At 38.9% G+C, this 26606-nt stretch overlaps 1 long non-coding RNA gene across 1 annotated transcript in view; it reads right to left on the bottom strand.

The window, feature by feature from the left end:
* Positions 1-2541: 2541 nt before the first annotated feature.
* The window catches only part of LOC142834792 (uncharacterized), a 263884-nt gene continuing 239819 nt past the window's right edge, over positions 2542-26606 (bottom strand). Inside the window, exon 3 of the long non-coding RNA XR_012907676.1 lies at positions 2542-2621. This is a non-coding gene — a long non-coding RNA (uncharacterized LOC142834792). The remainder of the gene's footprint in view (positions 2622-26606) is intronic.

Raw genomic sequence — 26606 nt, 5'->3', positions numbered from 1 at the left:
AGAGAGAGAGAGGCCAAAGAAAAAAAAAAACATGATTCTACTTTGTGTTGTTCAACTGTTCCGGAGCACAAAGTCTTCCTTGGACTGTGGTTGAGACACCGAGTACCACTCCATTGAAGAAAATTGGTTTCCCTTCTTCCAGCAATTTTCCAGTTGACAATACCTCCCTAGTTATGAGTGAGACTTTTGGCTGTTCTCCTCCTCTGTGTTGAGAATTTATTGAGTTATAACTTTTACAGATCTAATGTATGTTACCCATCTCTGTAAGTTGATATGTGCATCAGCCCTGCTGTGTCTGGAAAACACTGTTTCCTTGGAGTTTTGCACCACCCCTGACTCTTACAATCTTTCTGCCTCCTCTTCCTCTTAGGTTTCTGAGCTTTTAGGTGAGGGGTGGGGTATAGATGTCCGGTTGAAGGCCTAGTGCTCCCTACCAGCTGTTTTGAAATATACCATTGACTGTTTACAAGCAGATCATCAGTATTCTACTGCCTTTTCCATTTTGCAGTGTCTTTTCTATTCATTAACTTTGCTCTCTAAAAGCTGAAATCAAACAGCCGTAGCAAATCCTAAAGGGCAGTGCTTCTTCCTAAACCCTGATAACCCTTCTCTGTGGAGGGACCCAAGATAGGGACTTTGCTTCACAGACATTTGTCCCAAGAGTTAGCCCAAGTATACGTCTAATAAAAACTGCATCTCCTGAGTGTGTACATCCTCACTCTTTCCTTTAGCACATGGACTTGCTCCTCCAGGGCAGGATCTTCTCCCCCTACCCATGCCCAGTGCTGTAAGACTAGATGCTTAGAAGATACAAATTCTGCGAGCCCAATCTCTTATGCTAACCTTCAGCCTTTATGACCTCAAAATCTGATTTCCAGTGCTAATCCTTTTCTAGATCCCTAATAACTGAGAAATCAAAGCTCCAGACACTTTCTCTGATTTTTAACTTAATGGTATTTTAATCTCCATATTTGCCTTCATCTATCCATTGAGTGGAAACCAAGGTGAGAAATGAAGTTTCCAGTGTTTTCGTCTGAGGTCAGTAGAAAAGATATGTTCCCCTGATGTCAATGTTTTTGTCCATGGCCCTTCATAATGAGAATTTAAAATGAGAACAGCAGGGTAGAAGAGTCGGCAGAGAGGAACCAACTGGTACTGTCACAAAAATGTCATCATGGATATTACAGGAATGTTTATTGTCCAGTGTTCTATTACATGGTTTGCAAACCACCCAAATACCTCAGTCCTTTTCTATTGAACAATTAGTAACAAGCCATGCATGGAGTGTGGTTGTTCAGTCCCCAAATGATTTGGCTCTAAAGATTGAAGAGGCCCAGGGCAAGTGGGCACTTTCGCTACCACTCAAATTACACTTGGCTGCTGTGTCCACAGTATATCATCCTGGCCTCATTAATGTGTGTCCAGCATATCTGGACTCATTGAAGCTTGAGAGGCCAGAAGGAGGCAGTTTGGATGCTTTTTAAGCACAATTCATCATGGTGATTGTCTATAAAGGATAGCAATAACAAGTCCAAGATTTAGTTATAATTGCAGAGTACTTTTGTAGCAATAACACCAATTGTTCAAATTAATGCTGCAAGAAGTGTTCATTTATTCCCAATTTTTAATAGAAAAACTAACTAAATCATAAAAGCTGGTTAAAGAGAAAGAATGAAGCAGTTGTCAATCTAACTCACCTTCACATGATCTCTCCATGACCCAGCTTTGGCTTCCCCATGTCATGGGGGACTTGAGAACGTGAGATTTTATTCATGACATTGGCTTCCAAAAGAATATCTGATAGAAGTAGAAGACAAGGCCCTACTTGAATCGTGTTCACTTTTAACTCTTTAACCAATAAAGCTCCCGGGGTCATGTCCAGAGCTAAGGCAACAGGGATAAAGCAGATCATAAACAGCAGGATCTAAGACTCAATTGTGAGTAAGAGACACTGATACATCACTTCTGCATGAGCTTGGAAGATGAATTTCTCACCAAGATGATATACTTTTCTCAAGGTGCTTCTTAGAGATTATAGACAAATAGTCATTATTGGATCAGGAAAAATAAATAGCAGCTACCAAAACAAAACAGCAGCTAACAGATCTCCTTGAAACTCTGTGGAGAAACTCTCTTGGGTGCTCTGAGAAATAACTAAAAGACAACACAAGGAAGCTAATTTCCTGCTGGAGCCCGGTTTTATAAATTGGATATTAAAGGAAATGTGACTTATTTTCTAGTTAAAACCTAGCAAGGCCCAGACATGGGAATTATAAAGAATGATAACAGCAGCAAATATGTAGACTATTTTGAAACCCAGTCTATTTAGTTAGCTTTCACCCATTTTTTTCCAAATGTCATTTGACTCATTTACTTCTGATGATTCTCATATTTTATAGTAAGATGGCCAAGTTGAGAATATGCTTCTCTAGTGGAAAGTACACAATTTAACCCCGTGTCTTACTCACTGTTCTTTGCTGTGAAGAGATATCATGACCATGGCAACTCTTATAAAAGTAATTTAATTGGAGACTTACAATTTCAGAAGTTAGTCCATTATCATCAAAGCAGAGATCATGATACTTAAGCAGTAGCTGAAGCTTACATCTGGATCCACAGGGCTGGGAAGAGAAAGAGGAACACAGGGTCAGGGAGGGGTGGGCTTTTGAAAGACTCAAAGCCCATCCCCAGTGACAAATGTCCTCCATTAAGCCCAGGCCTTCTAATTCGGTTCCACTCCCTGGTGACTAATCATTCAAGTATATATGCCTATGGGGCCATTCTTATTCCAACCACAACGCCCAGATTTTAAAAATTCACAGCACCAACCTCTGCCGTTCTCCAAAGGAAATACCTCTTACCTTTTTCTCTTTACTCTGTTTCTTGATGCTAGAAACTTGTTTAGGCAAAAAAAAAAAAAAAAAAAAAAAGGCACTGATTTGGAAATGCCTCTTAATCCATTGCCTTTAACTACTGTAGTAGATCAAAGGAAACTATACTGCTCTTCATTGCCAAGTATTGGTGACAGTACAGGAGCTCTTTTGGAAGAAAGTAACCTTATTAACATCCCAGATGGGAACATAGGCTGAATTTTATACCAAGTGATGATATTACCACATTCAAAGAAATCCCACACTGGCAAGTGATCTAGCTGACACAGGGCTTCCAATTAAGGGAAAATGTCAAGAAGAAAGTATGCCCACCACCAATGAAAAAAAAAAAAAACGAAGATGGACCATTTCTATACGATGTCCAGTCATTATTATTCTAGCTTTGGTTTCTAATTCTTTGCTCCTGACAAATTCTCTTCCACGACTCAGCCAAATTGACTGTCAACTGCTTGACCCATTCCAGCATAGTTAGGGCACAGTGAGAAGGGGAAGGCTGCTACGCCATTAGCACCTATCTTCTTCAGCATTAACAGTGCGCTTTCACTCCCGTTCACCAACCCACGCGTGTTTATTGCCCTGCTGATATGTATCAGGCATTGTTCTAAATGTGAGGATTCCAGATGGGAACAAAGCAGTCTTTGTTTCAAGACCTTTTTGTGTAAGAGACGGGAAGTGAGAAAGATAGGCGGCGTGCATTCAAGTCATGCAACGGCACATATTGAGAATACTATACGAAAAGACACTCAGACATCAAGTGGCGGGGCAGAGGAAGAGAAAAGAGAACACTACAACCGCTGCTTGGGGAAGCCGTAGCTAAATGATAAGCCTCACCTTACTGAGACCCCAGGCTCTGTGAACATCTAGTCTTAGGACACAGATGAGAATTCGAGGATTGTATCTACATCTCCTAATTTTAAGACTTGGAAAGAATCATCCATTGTACAAACTGGGGCACTACCAAGAGAGAAGAGGAAAAACAAATCATCATCAATTCAGCAGCAGAGGCATCCATGGGATGATCTTGAGCAGATTAAGACATATAATGACAATTATTTTTATGAGAAAAATCCCACTATCACTCTTTAGAAAACCAACAGGGACACTATTTCTCCATAAATTCATTAAAGTCCTTTGACATATATTAATTATTTAATTAAATTTCTCGAGGAAAAAAGAACCTCTCACAAATAATTCTTCTTTAAAATAAAAACACATAACAATTTAAATGGGACCAGAAAATTTTCTGGCACTTCCTAAATTCAATATTAAAACATTAGAAACTCTACATAAATATAATTTAAATTAAGAGAATCTGTATAAACAATAATAAAAATCAATAAATCATCAAGCATTTATTAAGCATACAATAAACACCAGGGGTATTTCTAAGTTCTAGAAGACAAAAATCAATAGGAAAGGACCATTCCCCTGGAGGCCCCACTGAACTGAAGATAGAGTGCTGCTTGCAGCTCGTGTGTGCTTTTGTGTATCAGAAATAGATAATAACAAAGATAACCTGTCTCCCTCTCTCTCAGTAGCTCTGTCAATCATTCCCAGGATGTGCAGACATTGACTACAGTTAGGTGCCGTGTACATTATTGACAAACTACGTGTGCAACTGTTCCCACTGTGTCCACGTGCTCCTGAAAAAATAATGAATAGGATGCCACCTGTGACTTTGATCTTCATGGGTATTATAGTTTCAATATGATATGTGTCATGCAAATTTGCATGTGGAATGTTTGACCCCAAGTTGGTGGTCCTACTATGCTAGATGGTTTACGACATAGCCATGCTGAAAAGTTGTACCCCACCCCACCCCATCCCTCTGATTCTCATTCCTGGCTACCACGAAACAAACAACTCCATTCTACAATGCCCTTCTACCATGATTCTCTTCCTTCCTTTATGTATAGCTGCTAATAAAATGCAACTCCTCAGAATTCAGGAGCCAAAATAAATCTTTGCTTCCTTTAAGTGACTTTACTCTGATATTTATCACAGCAACGAGAAATGCACAGCACAATGGGAATGTTGGAAAAACAAGCAATAGTCTCAAGTTAACAGCTTACTTGGGAATCCCTGGCTTCTGATTTTATTCCCCTCTTGCTATTATAACATAATAGAAAATATACACTTAGTGTCAGTCCAAGACTCCTAAGATATAACTCATACCACCTTTGCAGAGAATGGTATTAGGAGAGGCTTTCTGTCCCAATATTTGGTCTCTGATGCTACTTACTGATCTAGAATCCTAAAACTGTTGGAATCGCATGGGAATATATTTTACTTTCCCCAATAAAGCAACCTTTGATTAACTTTTGGATAATAATTAAGCACTAGAAATGGCAATTTATGATCAGAAATTTGAACTTCCATACTTCACTCCCATCCTTTGTGGGATGAGACTAGATCAGAGAATCACATCTGTGTGACATAGCCTCCTCAAGAACTTCAAAGTTTGGAGCCTGGTGAGATTCCTGGTGACTGGACATGCAGAAGGATTGGGTGTGCATTATGCTGCAAGGGAACATGGCATCACATGGTCTTTCTGCATCTTTGATTGTGCCCTCTCTGAGTTGCATCCTTTTATCAGAAACATAGATATATAGGCAAAGCATTTCCCTGCATTCTATACACCGTTCTAGTAAGCAACTCCCTATTTTCAATTTATAGTTTTCCGAATCATGAGAGGCCTTGAGTTGTTCTTGATATTTGAAAAGAGACACAGTCAGGGAGTCTGAAACCTTTACCTGAGGAACCTGGCAGTAGCCCAAGGTAAATAATGTCAGACATGAATTAATTTCTTATCAAGATACACAACTGTACTTGTAGAATTCGCCAGCGTGGGCGAATAGAACTTGCATCTTACAGACCAGAAATGTTAGGTTAGAGCGAGTGAAAAACCAAGCTTGCTTTGTCTTTACTTTTGACTCCTTTTCTACTGTGAAACTGGCCTTTAAGACTAATGTAACCTAAATCTGGAAGGTTTATAAACAGCAAGTTTTTTTTGGTTTTTGTTTTGTTTTGTTTTGTTTTTTTACCATTCTGGAGATAGAAACCCACAATGAACTCACCAAGTAATCAGGTTCTTAGTGATGGTATCCTTTGTCTACGTGGCCATTCCTCACTACAAATGTCTTTCAGCAAGGGAGACTTTCAAGCATTTTGGTAAGGGCAGTTATCCTATTAGAGAGTAGTGATGAGAGCGTTCTAAAGATCCCTCCGCCAAATAGCCTCACATCAGAGATCAAGTTTGACAAGTGAATTTTGGTGGAACACAAACATCCAGACCACAGTAGAACCTAATTAAATCAATTGGCTCTCTGTCCTTGGGCATTTGTGGTTTCAGACTTTACCAGCTGCTAAAGATAGCCATTGACCCTACTTGGAAAAATCTCAGGAAATTTGACAGGAACATGGAGGAAAATCCTGGAGACAAGGCACAATCTGATGAAATATAAAGCTTAGCAGAAAGGAAAGCTGAATTCAAGATACACCAGAGAAAATAGCATGGCCACAGCTTCTGGAAAATGGGCATGGGAATGGTAGCAGAGAGGAGGTAATGGGAAATCAAAACTGACCTTGTGGATAATTCTGTTTTCTCATAACCACTGTTGGTATAGCAGCTGGTTTCAAATGTGTACTAAGTCACTCAGCAAGCTGGCTTGCTTAAGAAGGGAGGTATTATGAAAAGCTGGTATTTATTTTCCAAGAAATTGATAGGAACCCAAGCTTAGGAGACATTTTTACCCTATTCATTCTTTACTGACAGGAGATAATGAACTGAGACCTCCAAGGCAGCTGGGAGAACAGCAGCCTGCCACAGCCTGTAAGCTTCCTAGCTCAAAAATGATCTGTGTCGCTAGCCTGGCCTGACCTCCGGCGAGTTACATAACTCAGCTCCTTACATGGCAGTTGTGGAGACAGGAGAAATCCAATCACAGAGCTGGTCGTAAAGATTTTTGTTAAGCCAAGTGCACCACTGAATACTCACTCGGAAAAGCCAATACGTACTGGTCAATTGGATTGAAATGAAAGAGTCACAGTGGGAAGACTGTGGGGTGTTGTAACCTACCCCCAGCCTTCCACTTATATGAAGTAACAGCCCAAACAGTGGGAGAAGATGGTTCAATAAACACCCTGATAATCGCACCTCTTCCATGCTAATCAGAAAAATGAAACCTCCCATGTGGATGTAGATGAGAACAATCTCAGTCAAAAACAGGCTGGAAAGAATCGTAAAGCACAGCCAAACAGCTTTATCCATAAGTCTATGGCACCTGTCTTTATTCATTATTTCTCCTACATAGTTATTCATTAAGAGAGTGAATGCTGATGCTGATTGGACTACTCATAGTATTAGGCATGTGAACTAAGGACATCATTCTTAACATTGAGTGCAACATGCTGTAGGGGAAACAGACAAGTCAGTGGGCTGTCTTAACAAGGAAGATGAGAGGATGCTCACATCTGGGAACCTAGTGACCAAAGCGCTGGGACGAAGGTAAGATGAGACTTCAAGAAGTGCTATCTCCCTGAACCTACGGGATTAGTATGAGTCCCCTCAGTAAAAGTGTTAGGGATAGGGAAGTGAGTTTGGTACACAAATTCTTTTTTTTAATTATTTTATTTTATTACCAATCCAAATTCCCACTTCCTCCACTCCTCCCACTTCCCTCCCACTCCCTTCACACACCCTTCCCCTACACCCCTCCAATTTTAAGAGAGGGCAAGGAACCCTGCCATGGAAAGTCCACAACATCCAGGTTGAGCAAGGTATACATCCAAAAAGAATAGGATCCCAAAAAGCCAGTATATGCAGTAGAGACAAATCCCAGTGCCATTGTCATTGGCCCCTCAGTCTACCCCAACTGTCAACCACATTCAGAGGGACTAGTTTGATCCCATGCTCGTTCATTCCCAGTCCAGTAGGAGTTAGTGAGTTCCCATTAGATCAGGCACACTGTCTCAGTGGGTGAACCCCTCATGGTCTTGACTTCCTTGCTCGTACTCTCCCTCCTTCCACTCTTCAAGTGGACCTTGGGGCTCAGTCCAGTGCTCCAATATGGGTCTCTGCCTCTGTTTCCATCTGTTGTTGAAAGAAGGTTCTATGGTGATATTTAAGATAATCATCAGTCTGACTACAGTTCAAAGCCAGTTCAGGCACCCTCTCTATTGCTTAGGGTCTTAGATGGGGTTATCTTTGTGGATTCCTGGGAAATTTTCTAGAGCCAGGTTTCTTGCTAACCCCAAAATGTCTCCCTCAATCAAGATATCTCTTTCCTTGCTCTCATATCTTTCCTTCCTCCATCTCAACTATCCCATTCCCTCAAGCTCTCCCCAACCCTCCCTTTCTCCCCTCCCCTTTCCCTTCTTCAGGCAGATGAACAGTACATTTAGTCTCACTGAGCCCCACCCTCGAGTGTTTATAGATTGGCCCCTACAAGGCAAGCCACATGCTAGATGCCCTGCCAGGCATAAAAATGAACAAGATACCATTTCAGGTTCCAGTAACCTTGGAACTTGGCAGATCAGATTATTTTCACGGTAATGGGACAAAGCATAATTTACAGGCAGAATTTCTTGGAGGTCTGGTCAGTGGAGTTAATTACCCTACCCACTCTTTTCACCCCAGAGTTTCCACCCTGAGAAGAGAGCTGTTCGGATTTGTGTCAATTAAATAACCATTAGGAGATAATTTTCCTTTCAGTTCTTACACCATCTTGAAGAAAGAGGAATAATTAAAATCATTCTGCTTTTGTGTATTCACTGGAAGGATGGTCAATTCAATGGTGAGAACAAGCTCCTATTGCACCTCTATGCATCAGCATTGATTTGCTCGGTCTAGCCAGCACTCTGAGCTCCTATAACTTTGATGTCTGACATTCTACTCCCTTTATGTCTGGTGTTCCTTCCATACCTCAGAAATTTGCATTATTCCTGAATGGCTTGGCCTGAAACAAAATGTATCCTAAATTTATCAAATTTAATATTTTAAAAGTACAGATACCAAGGAAGAATACAGATACCACTAGATACATTAAAGAACAAAGAAGTCAGGGCAAACTGACTCAGGGAATTGGCTCCAGAATATCAAGTCATATTTTCAGTCTGTGTGCTAAGACTGGATAGTCCACAGATTTACTAGAACCTTCGGGTCCTCTAGATACTTCCTTGACTAGAATAATAAGAGAGGCACTCTATGGGAAGACTATCATCTCTCCTCTGGATAGTGGAGCTGCTGATCTGGTTTCACTTCTTTTTCCTCATGTTTCTGTATGACTCCATTATCTATGGGCTTCCAGAGAAGCCCGGTTTACCCTGAACTGTGGTGTCATGCCTCATGGCCTGCGTTCTGGCTGCCAAGGCACCAGGGCAGATCAGATTCCAGGCCTTCTGGCTTTGCACTGTCAGAATCTGGTCATGTAATGAAGTACAGCCTCTGTTTTACTGGCATTTCCCAACATCTGCTCCATTTCACTTGCATCTACTCCACTGGCTTTTGACAGGTCACTCTCCAGATGAACCGCAGCTGAAACTGGACTCTGATGAGACTCCACAGGGCTCTCTCTCTGGGAATGAGAGGAAAGCCAACAAAGAGCCCCTTGAGGCCAAGCAATTAGGGCCATGTTTCTGGTCATGGTGCCTTCCCAGCTATCTCACTTCCCCTTCTCTGCTCATCTTGCCTTCTTCCCCAGGAGATGCCACAGACATCAGTCAAAGGAAAGAGACTTGAGACCTTGAGTGAGAGAGTATATAATTTGCTTCACTGAGCTCAGAGTCCATGGCATACAGCTTCATGAGTTCAATTAAAAATCACAATCATATTGCAAGACTCTAATTTTCTTTTGAAGTATTATAGAAAGACCACAGCTTTCAGAGTTACCAGTTAAGAAATAGAGAGTTATTTAATGGTTCTACTTATAACCAGAGTTTGTAACCCTTGGTGAAGAATCAGAAAGTCAAGTTGAGATTTCAGGATACTCTTCAACCATTTCGTTCACTGTATCCTGATTGGCTACTTTGGTTTAAGCATTGCTCAGCCCAGCGGTTAAGAGAATGAATTAAGCTATCTTGAGAAGACAGAATATTTAAGGTTACAGTTATACTCCTATACTCCTATTAACTCTATACCCTATCACAGAGATACTTGCCCATTTATGTTTATTTCTAATCTGTTTGCAAAGGCAAGAGAATGTGACTGGCCTAGATGTTCATCAACAGAATAATGTAAAATTAATACATTTGAAATGGAATTATACTCGGATATAAAGAAAATTGAAATAATAAAATTTGAAGAAAGTTGGATGGATGTAGAAAATACATCTAAGTGAGGATAGTCAAACATAGACAAAAATCATATTTTCTCTCTTATATGTGGATTTAGCTCTTAATGCTTTTATGTATGTAAATAAGATGATATGAAAGAGAGGGTACAGGCTGTGAAACTAGACAGGAGACCAGAACAAAATAACAAGAGATATTAAGAAGGGATATGGGGACAAAAGGACATAGTGGTATGAAAGCAGCAAAGAGACTTCTGGTGATTGGGAGGGTCCTGGGGGAAGGGGGACACAGAAGTATGGGGTAAGAGAGACAACAAAAATATTTTGATTAGAAAATCAGTAATAACCCCAAATTGCTTATATGCTAATATTATTTTAAATTAGGCTGGTGGAAATTATGCCATCTTGTTTCAGAAGCAAGTTACAATGAGACTTCCTCCACAATCCTCATTTAATTTCCCAAGATAGAAGCCTACTTTGAAATATTTATATCCAAAACATAAATGGCGGTTCTCTTGTGACTGGATTGGTGGTGGTAGAAGCTAAATTTGGAATTAGTTCTCTCCTTGGGGTTATTGTTTTTTTTTTTTTTAACATTAAGGGTGGCTCTGTTGCTAAGTTTGCCCAAGATTACAAGTGTTTCCAACTATCTCAGTGTGCACATGGGTCAGAACGTGGCCCCATGGGGCAACCGTCTCTTAACTGCAAGTCCTAATCATGTTCCTCTGGGGCACTGCCATGTCACAGTTTCGTGAACATCATTACTGAGCCCTAATTTTGACCTGTGACTGCAACGATGGACTTATGCTCCACTTTTCCATTTTGACTTTCAAAATCAAGCCATGTTTTGCTTTGTTTTCAGGTAATATTTTTGATAATGTGACTTAGACTTCAGTGTACGGTTTGATTCAAACCGTTTTGGGTTTTTAAACAATCATCACCTTAACCTACACTTTCCCAGATCCCTTAGAAACACGGCTCCTCATAGCAAAGGGAATACAGTTTTCCTCCCTGGAAGAACGTCAAGGTAAACATGGGAAATGTGAGGTTTGGTGCCTACAAATTCCCGTGATCAGAGGATTATAACATGTCAATGTTAGGGGGAACAAAGAGAAAACACATCTCTGTTAGCCTTCTCCCCTCAGTAAATAGCTAAGAATAGCTGCTCTGTATCTGGTAGAAAACAAACATACCACATAAAACGTATTGTTTCTTCAGAAAATAAAACCACACATGTTTCTTCCTCAGTCTCTTCTACCCACAAAAGCTATCTATTATTCTCAGAACTAGGGAGTTACTCAAACCCTGATGTTATCTCTGTTCAATGGCAGAAGGGTCCAGTAACTTAAACTACAGCTTAGAGGACAAAGTTTTCAATGTGCCCTCCTTCTCCTACTCCTTCCTTGTGTGCATCTTGGAAAATTTCTGTGTGTGTTCAGCTCATTACGTGGGAAATGTGGATCTGAACTTAGGGACTCGTGTTTGTGTGGCAAGCTCTTTACCAGACTTAACCCTCTCCCCAACCGCTCTCCACCTATATTCATAATACTTATTGTTTTACCCTTCATTCAACAAGCATTAACATGAAATATGCCCTCTCTTAACTCACAGATTAGCAAGCAGAAAGCCAATGTTTGGGCAGCAGGTGCAGCCATGCCTCTCAAAGAGACAAAGACAACCCAGTTCTTTCCAAAGCTCTCTCCTCTCCAGAAGTCTAAAACAGGAGTGAAATTCTAGACAGAGGAAATCTGGGGCTAGTAGACCTAGAACCCCTGACGCTCCTGTCCTCAGTCACACAGAGTAACATGAGAGCTACGTAGGCGTGCTCTCCCTGTGGCACAGAATATACTCCTACTTATCCTAGCTTCCCTGGCTCGTTCTATCCATATCTTTTGCTGCTCTGAAAGAAAATGCCTAGAAGATTGTCCGTGTTTTGTCTCCATGTCTTCAGTTAAATTCACCCTTCTGATTTTCCCCTTAGCTCTACAGTGCACCCTGGCTTCAGTCCCGTCATTCCACAGAACTCCCTTGCCAGAGTCAGTAGTGACCTCCATGTTGTCAAAGACAAGAAACGCAGTTGTCTCCTCTCTTGAAATCTTCTGTGAGAAATGTTTTCAGCCCTTTGTGTCAACTCCTCTAACAATATCCTTTGCTCTGTGTTTTTCTCCATTATTTGTCTCTCTGCATTTCCTCTGCTTTCCCATCTTCTGAATTGTTAAGTATTCTTCAAGGGGTTGCCTGGACCTCCTCACTTTTCCTTCCTTCCTTTCTTCCTTCCTTCCTTCCTTCCTTCCTTCCTTCCTTCCTTCCTTCCTTTCTCCCTCCCTACCTCCCTCCCTCCTTCCCTCCCTTTTTTCCTTCCTTCCTCCTCCTTTCTCCCTCCCTTCGTCCCTCCCTCCTTTCCTTTCTTCCCTCCTTTCTTTGTATGTATGTGTTTGTGGAGGTATGTTTCAAGCATGTTCAAGTAGAAGTATGTATGTGTGTATGCAGGTGCACATGCATGTGTGTGTATGTGTGTATGGAGGCCAGAGGCTGACACTGGGTGTTTTCCTTCATGACTGTCTACATTATTTTTCAAGACATGGCCTCTCAAGGAATCTAATGTTCACCCATTCAGGTAGGTGTTTGGCCCGTGAGCTCCAGGGATCCTCTTGTCTTAACCTCAGGGAAGTATGTGACTGTGTTCAGTGTTTTCAGTGGGAGCTAGGGAACTGAACTTGGGTCCCCATGCTTTTATGGCAAGCACTTTACCAGACCTCACCATCTCCCCAACCTCTCTTCATCTATCTTCATATATTTGTTTTTTATCTTTAATTCTGCATGCTACAGTTCTTCCTTTATATTTTTGGAGCATCTATTTTCTCTAATCTCTTTAATACAATTGCCTACTCAGAAACTTGTGGTCATCTCAGCTTTCATACTGCCAAGATAGATCTCCTTCCTCGTCAGCCTCCCTTTCTTAAGACGGTTTATAATAAAATTATCCATTTAACTGTAAAAACTAGATATCTATTATGCCTTGTTATCTTGGTCCTACACAGTTAGTCCATCTAAATCCTAATTGCTTCCACCTAACAACAGCCTTGCTAACAAACAGCCTTGCTCCTGCTGCTACAACTCTATTGCCACAGTCCTGCCACAACTCTAACGATTTCCTGCCCTGATGACCACTACTGTCTCTTGGCGCTATGCCTTACTTTCTTTGTCAACTATCCCTAGCCGATTTTTATTATAGTTAAAATAATAATTTTTAAAATGTAAGTAAAATCTCAATGCATTTCTAATTCTATTCCTTCAATAGGTTCCAGATGTGTAGAATAAGATCTAGACCCCTGCAAGGCTCTATGATGAGATTTCTCTCAGGTGTGATTGTGTGTTTGTCTCTCCCCATTCATTTTTCCCCATTGTTATTTTTAAGGCAAAAGTAAGTTATCATCATAATTCCTTAAGTATTTTTTCTTGTGGAATAAATGGTATAAATTGTGGGTGGCAAAATGACCCCTCAGAAGATATCCAAGCCTTGAACTTGTATCTACAGACACTGCTTTGTATAGTAACTAATCTGCCAAAACACAAAGATTCTTTGCAGATACAGAGTTTTCCATGATTAAACTATCCTGGATTATGCCAGAGGGCTCCAAATGCAACCACAAGTATCCCTATAAAAGGAAGCAGAGGGAACTCACCACACAAGTGGAGGCAAAACGCTCCATGAAAGCAGATATTGCCATGGTGTATGCCACAGCCAAGGCATGCCAGCAGCCACCACAAGCTGGTAAATAATGGATTCCACTCTAGAACCTCTTGGAAGCAAGCCTCTTAATTTTCTTCAGTATTACTGATTTCAAGCTTGTTGGCTATAAAAGAACACGTTCCTGTTGTTTAAGTTAGCAGCTTATTGTTAATTTATTATGGCAGCCACCAAAATTTGATCCAAACTTCATGCAATTTTTGATTATGTTACTTATTTATTTGTTTACCTGTGTGGTAGTTCACAACTACTATAAGAGTAGAGGTGACATCTATCTCTAGTGTGCATGAGTGCATTCCTGAGACTTTGCTGTTAGGATCCTAATACATGCATTTTACTCAAGTAAAATAATTTATCTCTTTCAAATAATTTGTTGCTTTTCAAATAACTAATCAAGGACATTAAATTCAGATACCTCTAAAGGCAGAAATATTTGATATAAAATCAATAAATCAAGCAGTGTTTTCTTCTGCACTAACTCTTTCCAATGCAAACTCCAAACATTTATCCATTTGTTCTTCAAGCATCTATATGAATATATTTCTCTACCATTGCTCCACTCCCACAGGTTTCTAAACTTAGTAGACTAATGGAAACTCTTCTCAACTCTTTTAACTACCTTCACTCTTGCTCTTTCTAATCTGGTCACTATTAAGCCCTTCCAGCAGGATGGTATTTAAAATAGGTTTGGTTATGCTACTTTATGCTTAAAGTCCTTCATCAAATCTTTTGGTCAAAAGCCCTTACCATGATCTACTAAACCCTTTTCCATCTGTCCTTCATCCATGGTACCCTCTCTAGTGCATTATCATAGCACCTTCTTATCCTCCCTAACTCCCCATACTTAATCTATCCCTTGTACTTTATGAGGAAATGAGATAAAGAGAGTAGCAACTATAATTTTAAATCACTATCCTAAAAACTATCATTATTGTGATCACTGAATTCAACAGTACCTAACACAATAAGAGGTTTCAAGAGAAATTCTCAAGAATGGTTTTAAATCTTTTATACTTTCAAATGTTTCAGAATAGGTTTTACACTATTGTATTTAATGTTCCTCCTAGAAAGCTTTGGATGCAGATTGGGCATGTCATCTGATTCTCTCCATTTTACAAGGTGAAGAATTGGACTCTCAGGTTTCAGTGACACTGGCACAACCATATGGGTGGCAAATTCGAAGAGATACAATTCTGTTACGTATCAGCATATGAGATAACCTATACATTAAGTATAAATATCTATAATACGTCAAGAACGTGCCAAACACTGCAAATGTATTGATTTAATCTAGAAAACCACCTCATAAGGTAAATACAGGTATGTTTCAAGGATGATGAAATTGATCTTTTGTCAAGTAACTGTCTCTAAACCACAGGAGAATTGAGAATGAATCTTACGTCTGTGTTATTTCACATACAAGCTATTACCACTTCCATGGGAATCTATTTCTTAATCCCGAGATGTTTCAAACAAACAAAAAGTTCAAAAAGACTAAAATAAATCCACTGGCTCATAGTTCAACATAAGAAATAAAACACTAACGGCAAATAAAGGTGATTCCTCCTAAATCCGATCTCTTAAATCTTTCTCTTATGTGTAAGATACCTAATTACCATAATTTATCTGATCATTTCTACTTTTGTTTGTATCATTTCCATATATGTATGCATTCCCCAAAAATTATGCAACATTTTTAACAGGTGATATAAGGCCACTGAACAATCTATCTTTTAACACTTCCTTTGTGATGTGCATTCTTGTGGGTGTATGTGGCCCTCTGTTTATAAAGCAGCATTTATTTTAGATTGACAGCAAGAAAGATAATCTTTTGAGAATGGAGGATTTACTTAATGTTCAAGTCTGTAAATAGGAAAAACAGAAAAGAATAGTTTTGTAGCTCTTGATCTTTCCTTTTAGTATTCAAGCTGAAGCAACACTTTGGTTACTAAAACAGCAATTTTTTTTCTGTTTGCTGCCAAATCAGATTCAAAGACAGCTCTTTGTCTTCAAAAAGAAGACACAGCTAAAGAGAGCTTTCCTGGAAGGATATGCCATGACTTCCTCTGGCAAAGCACTCTTCACCAAAGGCAGAATTATTTCTGTAAAATACTGTCAGTTCAACTGAGAAATAGCTGACATTTCAATAGGAGAAGCATGTTGTATGGTATTTTGATTGCAATTCTGACAATAAAGCTTGCTTTGAATAAGAGGGTGGAACTAGCCTCTACGTGACCAAAATTAACCATAGAGGTTTTGGAGGACTAAGAACAGATAGAAAGACAGAAAGCAGTAAGGCGGGGCTTAGAAAAGATCTGTCTTTTGAATGGAGGAATGAAAGAGAAAATTGATAGTGGTTTCTCTGCTGCTTTTCTGATCATTCAGGAATTTACCCTGATGTCTGATTCCTAAATTTTTATTGATAAGAATAATTAGATAAACACATCAGAAATAGTTTTGGGGCTGCCTTTTTTGTTTTGTTTTGTTTTGGAAGGAGTATTTTTTCAGAATGCCAGATCGCTGTCAGAATCATGTTTCTCTGTCAACTAATTGGTTATTGGAAAGAACAGCAGAGAATTAATGCACTATACTCATATTAATCTAACTAATGATTTTTGATCTAAAGAAGACACAGTTGCAGAATTTGGGAAATGCTCTTCCAGTATTGCCCTGTCTAACAGGAAGAAATACTGCTCTTGGAAGAAAATGGAGCAGACAATTGTTTGGGGCTACATTCTGTATTAGTTACTTTTCTGCTGCCGTGATAGAGCACCATGAACAAGGCAACTTATAGACGAAAGAGTTTATTTGGGCTTAGACTTCCAGAGGTATAAGAGTCCCTCATGGTGGGGAGGCATAGGAATAAGTGGCAGGCAAGGTGACAGGAGCCAGGAAGCTAAGAACTTAAATCTTCAATTGTAAGCACAAGACAGGCAGAGTAAACTAGAAGTGGGCAAGAGTTTTACCTCTCAGAGGCAGGCCCCGGTGACATGCTTTCTCTAGGCATACCATCTAAACCTCCCCCAAATAGCACCACCAGCAGGGTATCAAGTGTTCAAAAGCCCCAAATTATGGGAAACATTTTTCATTCAAATAACTACATATTTTCATTGAATAGCTCATTACTTGAAATATGGTATCTGTTGTAGGGAGCAGATATGGTGGTTAACACCCATAACCCCACCACTTGGGGGGCAGAGAGAGAAACATGGTGTTTAGAAGTTTGAGGCCTGCCTATGGTGTATAGTGAGTCTTGGTAATACCGTGAAATGGTACATTAACTGGACTTAATACTTTCCCTTCGTGACTCTTAGCTTGTGAAACCTCAGTACTTCCATATTCTAGAAAGATATGCTGATCATATTAAGTGAAGTATAGGCCCATGCAATTGTATAATTATTTCATATTGTCTGGCAGTTAAGTACAGCATGGAATCACTATTTATTCATGATAAATACCTATACATTCATATTTATAAAAACATCAGTAAAACTCAACTAAAAGCTTTATTTTAAAAGGTCAGGTATAGTAGCTCATATATTTAAACCCAAAGCTTATGATCATAAGACAGTGGGATTTGTGTGAGTTTGAGGGCAGCCTGGTCAGGCTAATGAATTCTTGAATAGTCCAGGCTGCAGTGTGATACCTTGCCAATAGAAGAAAGAGGGGGCGGGAGGAGAAAGACTGAGTGATTTTTGTAACTATGGGATTAAGTTGACTATTGTTGAGTTTTCTCTTTTGTTTTCCAAAGTAAATTTCCCCTTTTCTCTGCATAAAAGTAAAATTCAAGATGAAAGAGGGTACCAATGAAAAATAACAATTAAGACATACAAGGGAAGTTTCTATCCATCTTCAGCAAATTAATGCTAATAAGAGTCCAGTTTGGATATCCTTCAAAGAAACTTGTAAAAACTGTTTTGCATTTTGTCTCTGGAAAGGCTTTGTAACAAGTCTTGGGACAAACTAGTCTTCGGAATGGACACACAGACTAGCCTTCTGGAAAAGTCAAATAGACTTCAGTAAATATCCCCAAATCAAAAATGAATGTTCCAGGCCATGCAGGTGGAAATCTGTCCTGACATCAGGCACCAGTGTCTACTCTTGTCTGGAATGTTTCCACACTTAATTCCCTATCCAACTTCTCCCCTTCTACTTCTTGCAGTCAAAAAGGATTCGTAATGGAATGTTGACTTGGTGATCTCATTCCAAGGCCCTGTCTATTTAGACACAATAATTTGAAAAGGAAATAAAACTAGTCATGTTGGGAAAGGAAAACTAATAAAGAGGTTTCACTCCATCTCTTAAAAGGACTAAACTGAATTAAGTCTCTGTTTCATTTCCAAGCTGGTTTGTGCGTGAAGACCAAGCCTGGGAAATGACACAAACCCAAGGTCTTGTGGCTATTATTAAGATATGTAACAGGGAGCTGAAAGGCCCTGGTCTTGGGGCACCACATTCACAGGTGGCTTCAAGTTGTTTTGAGAGTGGAGTCTTCAGAGGCCCCAAGTTAGTTAACATTCAAGACTGGTGGTGATGCTAGACAGTGACCTGAATTTCACACAGCAGGTTTCCGGAGAAGGATGAATAAAGATCAGAATAACATCAGGCTGGGCTATGGCTGGATTCTTAAATTCATACTCCCAATGTTAATAAACAGGGTCAAGAAACCCACTTTGGCACAGAAATTTAAAAATATAGAAATATAAAAACGTATATAAATTCGAGGTACCTATGTACATATAAAAAGACAATAAAGCAAAAATGCAGGAGAAATAATTTCTGGCAAAGAATATATTTCCAATAAGATTGTATTGCTCTTGGGAGTAAAAAAAATAAATAACAGATCTATTTAATACTCACCCTTGTTCTAGAATATTTAGATATATAATCCTATTAATTTGTTACATCCCTCCAAAGAACCTCCAGGAAAAAAAGCAAGTGTTCTGACAGTGTCATTTTGCCAGTATATAATAAAAAATATAGAATGAGAAATATGCAAAAGTATTCGATATTTTAGATAAATTACAACAGAGAGCTATTGTAATTTATTTGATCTTGATCTAACAATTTTCCCAGTAAGTAAAACGTTAGACAATTTTGTAGAGACAAGGACCCTCATAAGAAGGATAACGAAGAGCTCTTTCATTGGATGAAACTGTATGTGGCCAAGCAGAATTGAAGGGCAGCTTCTTCAATAGGATCTGCGGGGTTTGCTTTATAATACAACTAAAAGGATATCAGTATTTGTCCTTGGTTCAAAACTATGGATAAAAGATTATTCTATACAGCAAAAGTGTATTGATTAGTTATTACACGAGACAGTAGTATATATAATGATAAATGATATGTGGCCATTAATTTCAAACAGATTATTAGATACTATTGGTCTTGTATTCGCAGAAAATAATATAGAGGCTAGACAGGTGTAAAGAAGTGTTTAATCTTGGTCACTATACTAATGTTTAAGAAAGTTTAAAGCAGACTTAAATAAAGGTTTGGGAAGAGGACATAAGCAGGTGTACTTGTGGTGGCCAGTGATCAACCTTGTATATTATCCTTGGATTCAATCCACCTCGGTTGCTCAGACATGGTATCTCATTTGCCTAGAGATAGCCAGCTCAAATAGGCTAGATGACCAGTGAGCTCTAGAGACTTTTCTGTCTCCACCTCCCTAGCACTGAGATAGCCAATGCAACCATGTCTAGTTTTGTTTTTGTTTTAATGTGGGTTCCAGGAACAGAACTCAGGTCCTCATTCTCGTGTGACAAGTGACAGAGCTATCTCCTGTGCCTAAATAAGTACCTTTAAACTATCACAGTTTCTTGAAAGAACTTTCCAAACCCTGTGAGTTACAATTTCAGTGTTTGATAGATAAGGCATTTGATGTTCAGAGTATTAAGGAACTAGCTGATTTTAAATTGCTTGCTTGAACAAGGACTCTTTGTTAGAGTCAATGGTTTCTCCTCTACCACTTGTAGGCTTAGTGACGCAAACTCTTTCTCAACCTTTCTCTGAACCATAACCACTTAGCCAAAATCATGGTTTGGTTAATTCATTTATTAACTCTAATGATTTTACCAGTTGCTGTTTAAGGGACTCTTCAGCTAAGCAAAATAGTGAGACTTCTAAATTTTATGTAGGTCCAGATTTTAAGATTACTTTCTTTATGACACTAAGAATTATGTCACTATAAAAAAAAAACTGTTTGCCAGAAGACAACATGATCTGATTGTGTGCCTGCCTGGACAAAGTCTAGTGTCCAAATCCGATGATGGTGTCAGGACTTGGCAACATACTTAAGAAAAACTAAAAGACAAATCCAACCCATGACATCACCTAATCTGTAGTTCCCTGATGAGAGAAGGTTCATTGTATCATCATGCCTGTGTGATATTAAGATAACAATTCTAATAGTAAGATACAAAAGTCAGTAGGAAATTTACATTAGTAATATTAAGCAAGGCATCCTTGTATCTTGGTGAAGTACTGCATTGCAATTAAGGCATATCTGATTTCTATGACCTGGGCATTTTAGTATCATGAGACTAGCAATATGTATTATACATTGTGATGAGATGCTCACCGTATTTTATATAAGTGTAGTTCTCTGAAAGGATGGAATGATATATACATTTATGGACCGAGTCTCATGAATTTATGGGGAAACTATCTGGAACTCCAGTAAGACTCTCCTTAATATCTTTGACATATTTTAGTGAATCATAGCTTTATAACATAATCCAGGTGAACATGTTTAAGAAGCCATGACTCGTGTAAGAATTGGACAGTAATGGTTTCTCTTGGACAATAATCTCAACATTCAAAAATATTGCATGTCCTAACATGACTACTGACTTTATAAGAGATGGATAGTTTATATTACACTGCTTTGTTTCAAATTTCTTGAAAGGGATGAGGAATGGAGTGACGGAAAATTGATTATCTATCTTAAAGATTAATTTATGTCTCTTCTAATTACCACTAGTATAAAGCTATTAGTAAATTGGGGAGTTAATAAAGATAATGAACAGCATACTTACCATTGTCTCAATAAGCGCACATAATATAGATATCCTCCAAATTCATTATATAAAGTCATGATATATATGAATTGTTCACCATTGCAGCATTGGAGATTTCTTTTCTATAAAGTCTTTATAGAAGAATGAGGTTATTCTAAGTAATCTGCTTATCTAAAAGAAAACGATTACAAAGTCATCTTTATTCTCTTTCTATAGTAATTTTGCTAAAAGTGTAATTCAAAACATTTAATTAAGCATATTGTTAAGGTAATAGCTAATAAATAAGCATTTTAAATATAGTGAAAATATAAAAATGCCTTTTAGTAAAAAGAATGATAAATCCTTTGCCAAAAAATATGCAATTTCTCAAAATTTTTTCTGCACCACAGTAAATAAAGCAGTTAGAAGTACTGAGAATGTTCAGAGAGTCCGGTTTTATCCCATGCGTTTTCAGTCACAGTCCAGCTGGCCTTGATGAGCTCCCAATAGATCAGCCCCACTGTCTCAGTGGGTGGATGCACCTCTCGTGGTCCTGACTTACAGGCTCATGTTCTCCCTCCTGCTCCTCATTTGGACTTTGGGAGCTTAGTCTGATGCTCCAGTGTGGGTCTCTGTCTCTATCTCCATCCATCGCTAGATGAAGGTTCTGTGGTGATATGCAAGATATTCATCAGTATGGCTATAGGAGCTCACCTAGGCCAGCTGGACTGTGACTGAAAACGCATGGGATAAAATCGGACTCTCTGAACATGGCGGACAATCAGGGCTGATGAGAAGCCAAGGACAATGGCATGGGGTTTTGTTCCTACTTCACGTTCTGGCTTTGTGGGAGCCTAGCCAGTTTGGATGTTCACCTTCTTAAACCTGGATGGAGGGGGAAGGACCTTGGACTTTCCACAGGGCAGGGAACCCTGACTGCTCTTTGGACTGGAGAGGGTGGGGGAGAGGATTAGGGGTAGGGAGAGAGGGGCGGGAGGAGAGGGAGGGAAATGGGAGGCTGGGAGGAGGCAGAAATTTTTTTCTTTTCAATAAAAAAAAATCAGCTTTCACTGAGCTTGGGGCTCTTTGATTATTCCAACGCATTGGACACACGGAAAGACCGAGTTTGCAAGCTTGTATAAAATAAAGGCTCTTTGCTTAAAAAAAAAAAGAGAAGTACTGAGAATGCTCAATTCACCAGCAATTGGATCATAGACCATATCAGTATCCAAGGAAACAAAATGGCCATTGAAGTTCCTTTTAATACATTGTGTTTAGGGTCAGTTAAATGATTGTGCTTGTCACAGATCAACTGCTCAAGTCACGGTCACATATCCTTGTGGTATAACGATTTAATTATCAGTTTCTTGAATGATTAGCTTGAATTGAAAATCTGTTTCTTTCACCTTACAGGCAAGCAAGTTACTGTCTACATTTCCTCATCTACAAGAAGAGGACAACAGACTCGACTTCTTTGGATTATTATAACTTGGATTAGTATGACATGTATTATGTGTATTAATATAGATCATACATGAGTACAAATGAAGTGATTTTAACATGCATGGCACCGACAGTTCAGCTTTCCTTCCTTTCATCCACACCACGTCAGTAGGTTAAGTTTCTCATCTACTTTATCTTGTGGCTAGATTTTCCTCTTACATCTTACCCATAACACCTCATCCTGACTCATTCTACCACAGAAACTCCTTTGAGGCAGAGACCACTTCCTCTATGTCTTGGGTTCTCCCTCACGATCTGGCCTTTAATTCATTCAACACTGTATGGCTAAAGTTAAACATTTTTTGAAAAAGATTGCCCTGTTCATCCTTTGACAAAAAAAAATTGTCCATGAGGGACACTTTCTTCTGTGCTGTCTTTGTGAGGTGACCTAACACTACTCTAGGGATTTATTTTGAAAGATATTATAAGCATCCTGATTACACATCATTAACTATTATAGGGGATAACCTACAATATATTCATTACTTTGAACTCTGTGAAGTGTTGCGCAGAAAGAGAAGGGTCAAGAACACATATGAGGCTAGATCCCAGAGAGCAGAAGGGATATTTAGATTGTGAGCTTTAGTCAAGTTATACTTTCTCAGAGGATTAGCATATTTTAATAAAAAATAGTATGGAGAAGGATGAAGTTTTAAAAATTCACTGGTCTTTAACCACAAATCCAATCTACCTAACAGTCTCTACCTTGCCTAATTGCCTGCATGATTCTGAGACAACAGCCAAAGCTGAATATTGTCAGAGACAATTCAATCTATGTAGAAAATAGAGCTGTATATTCCTGCTGCAAAAAGAGGCATCTTATCCTTGGATATGAGGATAAGTCTTTAGAATGCAGCTAGAAATTATGCCGGTTTAGTAAAATGGTAATAGTAATGGGACCATTACAGAAAGCCTCAACTAGTCAAAACGTAAGAACAACTGACGCTGGGCTGCTCAGCCCCAGCTGACGTATCTACAACACAACCTTCACACCCAAGACTCAGGGAGCATCACCATCCGTGAAGCAGAAAGAGCGTAACTGCCGGAGGACCTGGAAGTCAGTTGTGATATTGTGCCACGTAGCTATGACAGGGAGGCCATACTGATGAAAGCCCAACAACATGGGTACAACAACAACATCTGAACACTTTGAATGACAGTTACGGAAAAATATTCCATGATGTCGCACCCTCAAATAAAGAACTACAAGCAATTAACAACTGCTAAGAGAGGGCGAATTAATTTTCCCTACTGCAACACAGAACAGACTCCGAAAGTTGTAAGTGTAACACTCATTTGTTTATATGGATATGTAACAATTACAACTAAAGAAGGTAGGCTATACATTGAGAAGGGAAGGGACACCCATGAGAAAAGTAAGAAAGGAAATGAATGATGTAATGGGCAAAATGAGTTGCCCAGCAAAACCCACATCACTTTGTCTCTTAAAGGAGTAAGTCACAAACAATCCCACACCCGTTTGGAATTATGATTAATAAAAGGGTTACTTATTTAAAGGAAAAACTTAAAGATCACCTTCCCAGACAACTGCCCTCTGCAAGATCAGGAAAAGAGTCTGGAAGCCGGAAATGAAGTCTGAAGCAAGAGAGGGAGCACAGGGCCCCAACGCTTTTCACGCCAAAGAGACCACGCCCAAGTGGGCTGGTATCTTAAAGGCTATTGGATGAAGGAGCGAAAGGAGGTCCAGCAGCAGTCTCTCTCGTGTTTATGTTGCTTTGTAGTATTTTGGGGGCAAGGTTTGATGTTATTGTTGTCATGTTGTGTTGTTTTGTTATGGAGGTAAGAAGAGAAGAACAGCAAACTTCCATGTAATATATAGAATATTCTTTACAACTGAAGAATTTTAATTCTATTTTTGTCCAGGCGAGCAGAAGCCAACAATATACTTTTGAGCAAATTGTACTGACCTCGTTTGAGGTCATAGAAAGCCAAATATAATAAAACTAATTTTACAAAAGTCATCTATTCAGTAAACAATATAACTCATACATGCTCTATAAAAAATTCCTTAGTAGTTAACCTTATCTCTTCAAACCTGAAGAAGAGGTTTTACATCTAGAGGAGTTGAAAGACAAATAAATCTGAGATTCCCAAGTTGTAGATGTTTCTAGAAGTAATATTTTTGAAAGTTCAGCTTCATCAATGTTTTATAAATTCAATGATACTTCACTTACATTAGAAAAGCTTGACATTCCAAATAACTGTTCAGTGATTTTTTAAACCACATTACTGTTGATTGACAACCCATATATATGATTGATATATTCACCTGTCTAAAAGGCAGAATTCATTCTTCTAAGCAAAACCAAATCATGATGCCAAGATTTATTAGGTTCTTAATGTCCTTGTTTTATAGAGATTAAGTAAATTAATATACGCACAACCCTTTGAGCCTAACAGATGTTAAGTATTCAAGAATACCAGGTGTTTTTGCTTACATTACCTTTGTTTGTGGAAGTATATTTGTAAATTCCCAGATACTCCTTAGTAAATTGGGCAGGAGACATTTCTCTTTGTTTCCCAGATAGAATTTTTTTTTCTTTGAAACTCACCCCACTCCAAGTTCTCCCTGAGGCAAATCAAAGTCCTAACTGGAAAAACAGGATTCAGGTAAATTCTTCAGAGGATTTCACAACCAGCTTTAGCCCAAATCATGCATAATTCATCACACTGACTTCATATTTTGGCAAGGACAGAAAGCAGCCATTAGCCTTAGTGATAGGACTTAAGTAGTAGACTCACACCTGTATTTCCATTTAGCTTTTTTTTTTATTGTCAAATCTAATTATTTGCTCAAAGATGCTTAGCTGCCTTGGCTATCAGCTGAGAAAACTTTTCTTTGGCTTCCCTTTTTGTTTCAAATTCACGGGTGCTTCTAAATTTCAAATACTTAACCACTTGAACTCTTAATGCTACAAGTTCTGATAAAAAGGCCAAAAGGAGACGGACAGCACACAATTAAGAGAAGTGAGATCTTCCTCAGTTGGCCTCTCCTTGGTTCTTCCATTCATCGTGAGGTCCTGCCCACCATTCATCGTGAGGTCCTGCCCACCTTCGTCTTCCAGCTTTGTTTTCCTCAGTTCTCATACAGGGCCAATCATAGTTCAGGGTTCACAGGGTTATTGTGGGAAATTAAGTCACTGAAAAAATGAATGGTCAAAGATCTTCTACATTTTAAGTTCTTGATGTTTGTAATGCTATAAAAAGTGGCTGGGGAAAAAAATGAGGCTGAGCACACCTTTAATCTCAGCCCTTAGGAGGCTGAGGCAGGCAGTTCTCTGTGAGTTCAAGGCCAGCCTGATCTACAATCTACAAGAGCTAGCCTAGTTCCAGGACAGCCTCCAAAGCCACAGAAAAACCCTGTCTCAAAAAAAAAAAAAGGTGGCTGAAATGAGCAGAAATTCTGGCTATTAGCATAGTTTCAAACAAGGAATTATGGCCCTCTGAAACTAAAATACACATAATTTCCTTAAGCACAGACACCAGTGGTTCTTGCATGTGAACATTTACTTGGATTTAATCACATGCATAGTCAGGAACAGATTGTGTGTATGTGTGTCTGTTTGTGTGTAAGAATATGCATGCATATACATGTATGTATGTTGGTCTGTGACTTCTTTTGAAAAGAATAAGGAAACAGAATATGTGTTTCTTCCTGGTTCAGGATCAGGACCAATCAAATATGACCTCACTAAAAGTCAAATTTTCCATGATCGCATATTTTCTTGGACTTTTTGTAATAATTGTCAACATACAATCTTGATCTGTTATCTATTTAAAGAGTTTAGTGTTTTATGTTTAAATATTGACCATCTAACAATGTGTTTAGAAGCATTTTTTGATATGCCTGCTTGCAACCTATCAATCTCAAATATTTTAATGACATCATAAGATCACTTCTAAGTGGTACTGTAGATATTTGACAATATTGAAATTTACTTGGCCAAGGAATCAAAAAAAGCATCCAAGGACAGAAGAAATAGACAATTCTGCCTATACAGTTTAACACTTGTGTTTGGGAGTATACAGTTGAGACGCTGGCATTTTTCAGGTTACAGTGTCTCATAGCCTAAGAAAAATGATATTACCAGCCATCTCCAACCGCACTGGCGTTTCATGACATTTCTTTCCAGTAGAATAATGCACTCTA

This window comes from Microtus pennsylvanicus, chromosome 14 (genome assembly GCF_037038515.1).
Source record: "Microtus pennsylvanicus isolate mMicPen1 chromosome 14, mMicPen1.hap1, whole genome shotgun sequence".
NCBI classification, from domain to species: Eukaryota; Metazoa; Chordata; class Mammalia; order Rodentia; family Cricetidae; genus Microtus; species Microtus pennsylvanicus.
The sequence above is the reverse complement of the archived record's forward strand: the minus strand, read 5'-3'. Positions and strand labels throughout refer to the sequence as shown.